Source organism: Typopeltis vanoorti, chromosome 8 (genome assembly GCF_054136105.1).
Source record: "Typopeltis vanoorti isolate ZY-2024b chromosome 8, IOZ_Tvanoo_1.0, whole genome shotgun sequence".
Taxonomy (NCBI): domain Eukaryota; kingdom Metazoa; phylum Arthropoda; class Arachnida; order Uropygi; family Thelyphonidae; genus Typopeltis; species Typopeltis vanoorti.
This window is the reverse complement of record NC_143556.1, coordinates 60,175,291-60,182,052: the sequence shown is the minus strand read 5'-3', so window position 1 is coordinate 60,182,052 and position 6,762 is coordinate 60,175,291.

Below are 6,762 nucleotides of genomic sequence, written 5' to 3'. Positions count from 1 at the left end.
AGAGTACCGGACCTGGTCATAAGATCAGAAGAGCTATTATGGATACTCTCATTCGCAAAAGCTTATATCTGTACTATGGCATAAAACACTGCAGAGTAAGGAGATTAGTGGTGCATGGGAGATAGTTAAAGGTCATCTAGACAAGTGGTTCTCAACCTTTCTGAGACCGCGGCCCGGTGAATTCTTTTTTTTATAAGACGAGGACCCAGTCCCAAAAATTTACTTGTAAATATTTTTCAATTTTTTTTTAAAATTTCATACATTAAACTAACATATGTATTAATAATTAATTATGGCATAATCATAAAGAGCATTAGTATACTTATGTATACGTTGTGGCATGTTGACAAATATAAAATTACATTTAAATTAGTTATCGATCACTGGACTTATGAAATCTTGTAGCATATTGTAGTTTCCTCAAGCCAATATCATTAAATTAATCTGTGCTATTCATTTGCTACTCATTGTATATTCAGTTTTCATTCCTATCCAGAATTTCGAATTGTTCATAGAATGAAAAGTACTTTCTAGTCCTTCGTCCGATGATAATTCAGTAAGTGGAATGATTTCTTCATGGAAAAGGATTGTCTCTTTGTTTTCAACAAAAAGGTCACAATCCACATATTTTGCCTCCAGGGATCCTCACGTTCGGGATAATACTTTTCCAACGATAACAACATCATCATCAAGTAGACTACAATAATATCTGAAACTGAATTCTGTGAACAGCAATAATCTGTTTTCATAATATAATCTGAGTACGACTGAAACATTTCATTATTTCCTGATCCAAGCATGAAATATTGTTGTATCTGGATTTTGAAGTTTCCAATTCAACTCGTTTATATAAGAAAATATGTCGCTGAGATATGCCAGCCTGGCTACCCATTTGTTATCCTGGAAATAATGGACAGGTCACTTTTCTTATTAGAAACAGCTCAACTTCCTTTTGGAGTTCAACCCTCTTGAAAACTTTACCGTGGCAGAACCAACGAATTTTCTAATGGAAAAGAAGATTTTCATGATTAGAGCACATTTCGTCACACAATGCTTTTAACAGTCTTATATTGAAAGCACTGTTTTTTATATAATTAATAATTTTAACAGAGGAGCCTGTGTAGCTCTGTGGAAGTGGTGTTTGCATTCCTCAGCACTAAACCGCCCGAAGATAGACTTCGAGTTCAAGTCTAGAGACAGAGATCGACTAACCGGTTCCCGAGTTAGTCGATCTCTGGCACGGGTAAGCAAGTTCTTTCTCCCGGTAACTCGGGTTTTTCGTCCCATAAACTCAAGAAAATCGACCATAGAACCCACACTATTTCAGCTATTAAAAGTATTGTGTTAGGGGTAGGGACCACGAGGTAGCGGGCACTTTTTTAGCCGTATCTTCACTACGGGCTGATTAATTAGTGATAGCCTTGGGCCAGCTATTTCTGATTGGCTACCAGTGGACATGAAGCTGCCCACTCAGTCTCCAAAGTAAAGATAAGGCTAAAACGGCCTCGCCTACTCCCTATACCGGAATAAAAAGGCGTCAGCCGATTTTTTTTAATTTTAACAGATTGAGACAGGACTTCATTGAGCTCAGGTGCCATTTTTTGGAGACCAGGTTTTGTCTATGAATGTAGCCATGCGTTAACAATAAGTTATTTCCCACCGTATCCTTAATTTTAGTGACTAAAACCGAATTTTACCGGTAAGACAGGCAGTGCCGTTAGTACAAACTCCAACGCAATTTTTCCATTCGAGACTTCTCTCTTCAATGAAACCATTAAAAACTGAAAAATTCACTGCTCATAGTGTGCGTAGGTAATTCAGAAACACTTAAAATGCCTTCCTTCATGCCGCTTTCAACATGATCAATACAGTATATGTACATACTAAGTAAAATGCAAGTCTGTAGATTTGTCCAGTTGTAATGCAAACAATTTCGATTTTTTAATTTTTCAATGAGTTGCGTTTCTGTGTCTTCTGCCATATCAGATATACCGTCTTTCAACTGTATCATTCGACAATGACATGTCTTTCATTTTATCGCCGCAGACTGGCCTAATACTTCATTACAAGTACCAATCAAACATGGCTTAATGAGTACTTTGCCAATGTAAAAAACAGTTTTTTACATTTAACTATCAATAATTATATTAAATGGGATTCTGTCAGAAGTGAAGTATCAGTGGTTGAAGCATGGGAAATAATTCTTTTCTATTTTAAGTTCATCTCTTTTACGCATAAAGCTCTCATTGGGTTCTCTGACTAGATCGAAATGTTTTGTGTTGAGATGTCGGGTAAGTCGCGATGGCTTCATAGCTTCATTTCCCAGAATAGTAGCACAAATGACACATTGAGGTCCTGGCAATTCGTCAGTATCAGGGCATTGTATGAAACCAAAATTTAAATAGCTGTCCACGTACTTAAGACTAAATGTTCCCTTTTGTACATCCCAGAGATCGCTCTCAAGAGGCTTTAGGTGGATGATTTACTATTTGTTGTCATAAACACTTTAAATACGAAATTTCTTAACACTAAAATTGAACAAAGTCTCTTGTCTCTTATTCATATTAAAATTTTAATCTTTAGGCCTATTATTTTAAAAAAATCATGGCAGTTGAGTTTCAAAATAAGCACTTACACACTTCAATGTGAATTTGCGAAGAAACAGTATTCAGTATTCCTAGATTTGAGAACCGGATATAGATTGCCTTGATCACCGGTTTCAGTGGAAAAATTTTCCTCATACTTCTTTGCTGATTGGTCACTGACTTTTCCAACGCAGATGTTATTTCGTACAGTTTTCATACCATAGGTTACATCGCCCATTGTTTTAATAGGCTTGTAGACAATTTTTATGACCGGTCATAAACAGCTCTATTCCCTTTCCCGAATGTTGAAAGAGTTAGATATCTGAAAATTCCTGATAATTCATTAATACTTCCATGTGTAAAAATACGCAGCTTGGACGCTTACATTGGCTACACAGATGTTATTTAGGTGGGTCTGAGCTTTTCGACACATTCACAAATATTATTCTCCTCAGAATATTTCCACTATAAAATATTTATTCATGACAAATGCTTAGAAAACTAAAATGACAAATTCCAGAACTTCTCGCGGCTGGGTATAATTGATGCAAGTGCCGTGCGGTTGAGAAACACTGACGTAGTTTGTTGACTGTGAGCTTGTTATCTGATATGTTGTTCTGGTTTCTCCATAGTTTGGATTAAAGTAATGTTTTAGCAGTACTGTGTAGCAGCATAATTGTTTTACCTTAAATATTTTGTGTTCTGCCATTACGAGAGTGGGCTCTTTTCGTTTTTTCCCAGATACCAGTTTTGCCATTTTATTTTGCAACAATTGTAAAATCTGTGCAGAACGTGTACCATGTAATTGCATATCTTAAAATGTTTTCATACATACATTATACATTTCATTTATGATGTTTTATACTGGGTGGCCATAAAATAACTTTCCCTCTTTCGAGGTATCCTATTTAAAACCAATGAATGGAATGAGACCAAATTTTATATTGAGACTTCTGAAGGCATGGGAAGATGATTTCCGTGAAAAAAAGATTTAGTACCAAAAGTCGCCGATAGGGAAAATATGGCGCTGAAGGAGCCAAAAGGAGTCAGATATTTGCAGTAAACGCATGTAAAAGGGATTATGCAAATTTTACTGTGCATACATGACAGTAACGCCACCAATTCCACTGAAAAAGGGATTGGGAACGTTCATGCAGTTATTCGAATGACTGACGAATTGTGCTCAATATGCATCCTGCCTTGCCTCAGCATGCTTTACTTGTTAAGTTGTTTTACTTTAAACAATGCAATGTCGTAGCGACCCTTCGGGAATTTAGAAGGCTTTATAACCTGCGTACAGGTCCTATGTCAGCTGCAGCACTGTGAGCTGTGATTAAAAAGTTGGAAGAAACTGGATCAGTTAGACCTGGCCAGAGGACGGAAAGCAGTGCTAGAAGAGACAGTAACAGACGTTGCTACTGCGGTGTTCGACGACACAAGGACCAGTACTGGTCCAAGAGCTCGTGCCATAGCTCACCAACTTGATATGGCTTATGGTACAGTCTGGAAAATCTTACCGAAAATGCTTCACTTCTATGCATATAAGTTTAATCGTGTGCAAGCACTAACTTCTGCAGATTATTATAATCTTCGTCCTTCGCGCTAACGTTTCTTGGCCGAACGGAGGTCGACAATGACTGGCCTTGGAGGATATTGTGGGGATGTGAGGCTCATTTTTATTTGAATGAGTCAGTCAACACTCACAACTGCAGAATTTGGGCATCTGAACATCCACAAGTGATCCGGCAAGTACCACTGCATTCTCCAAAAGTAACTGTATGGTGTGACTTCACAGCCAATTCATAACAAGACCATGCTTTTTTGAGTGTATTACCTCTACAGGTCCTGTAACCTGCACGATTACTGGAGAGATTTATCGACGAATGCTGGAAAATTTTGTCATTCCTGCATTGCAGCAAAGACAATGTTTGGACTCCATAATTTTTATGTAGGATGGAGCACAAGCCCACATTGAACGTTCAGTACAGCGCCTTTCACGCCAGCATTTCAGTAATGAGAGGGTAATCAGTCAGTTCTTTCCGACGGCATGGCCGCCTCGATCCCCAGACATCACTCCATGTGACTTTTGGCTGGGGGGAGGGGTATTTGAAATCCGTTGTGTATGTTGGTGGCTTTCCCAACTTGCATGTCTTGAAAGAGAACATAAAACGGGCTGTTATGAACATCCAGTTCGACTCCTTATGCTCAGCTGTAGAGCATGTCGCACACCGGATGCAATTTGTTGTACACAAGAAAGGCACATTGAAAATCGTGTGTGTGGTCCAGGGGACACTGATTCTGATGATTAAAACATTATTTCCTGTGAATTCAATCACTACATTAACCCCTTAACGTACCAATTAAAAATCAGAAAGCGGTCGTTTTTCTGCCAATTTTTGGGCGAGTTTTAGGCGAAGGTGATTTGCTGGATCAAATTCATCATTATTTTTCAAATAATGATGAATTTGTGCAAACGCAAACGAAATAGCCGATACACGTCGTTGGCGGCAACTTTTCTAGGCTGAAAGGAAATAGGCACAAGATTGTCTAGCGTCTATATTCGGTTGTATTTATATGTGAAACCAAAATTCAAAATCAATTTTGGTGCAATAAACAAAAGACGTATCACAGACGTCTTTGTATGTTAAGGAGTTAATTTCTGTGTATCTCGTAAGTTGTTGTTTTAGTTTAATTATTATTATTGTTGTTATCATTGTAACGCGAAGCATATCCAGCTGGAATGAGTGACGCGGCTTTCGCTTGCACCGACGAAATGTTATTATTCCATTTTATCTGCCTATAATGTGTTTATCCGCTTGTTTCCGCTCCACCAGCGCAAAAATTTCCCTATCGGCGACTTTTGGTACTAAATTTTTTTTTAGAGAAATCATCTTCCCATGCCTTCAAAAGTCTCAATATAAAATTTGGTCTCATTCCGTTTATTGGTTTTAGCTACAGATGCCTCCAAATAAGAAACATTCTTTTATGGTCACCCGGTAGATCAGTATTTTTATGTGTCGGGGAAGTGTCTTTTAATCGATATAGTTTGCTTTCTATTATCCTGAGTCTGTTGTGTAGATAATTTCTATGCCTATACCAACTTATATCAGCATCGAAGTGAAGTCCAAGACAAGGTCATTTCACCAGTGTGATGGTTCTGATTTAAGGATCAGTGCTTTGTGTATAGGAGGATGAAAGTCAGATCGTGATACATTTAGTTTCTATGTGTAGATCTGGGGAATTTTTAATATCATGTTTTTACAGGGTTCATATATATGCAGTTTTCAGGTAACCAATTAGTGATCAGATTAAAGTCGTGTTGCATATCTGTGTAAGCTATATTTGAGTTGTTGTGAATGGATTCTATGACTGTGTCGTCTTCATATTGGGATAAGATGGCTAATATCGTGTGTGTGTGTGTGTGTGTGTGTGTGTGTGTGTGTGTGTGTGTGTGTGTGTGTGTGTGTGTGTGTGTGTGTGTGTGTGTGTGTGTGTGTGTGTGTGTGTTAAACCGAATGGGAAAAGGAACAGCTCCTTGTGATTACTCAGACGTTACTGGTAGTTCTTGGCTGTGTTTTGATCATGTACGTGTGACGTGCTTTCTATATACCAAGTATGCTTTGAACCACTGGAATGGACGACAAAAGATGTGGAGATATTTTGAACGAAATGTATGACCCCTGAGGGTATGAGGAGGGCCAGTTAATGTGAGAGGCGGTGGGGGAGAGCAAGGGAGACTTACGTGTTCGTCCCCCGCATGCCAAGCAGTCGTGTGTGGGAAGAGGAGAAGTATCCGTCGGAGAGGGGAGAGAGGAGCCGATGGAGATTCCTTGATAGGTCTATTTTTGTGGTATGGTGGTGTAGAATTCTAGGGAAAATTTTTTTGGGTGGGGAGAATAGATGCATAATATTTTTGTGTTGTGTGGAGAAGCGTTGAGTTATCAGTTGCACTAGTCTTGTTTGCTTTATGTTATGCTTTGAGAGGGTGGGTGTTGTACTCCTGTGTTTTGGAAGGAAGGGTTAGCCAATTTTTGGTGTTACTTATTTTTTGTTTACTTATTTTAACGCTCAGTCTGATTGCATTCATGTTATGGATAAATAAATTTCATTCTTGGATGTTGCATTTCTTGCAGAAATGGTTTAGTTATTTCAGATTATCATTGATTTCTTCAAGATT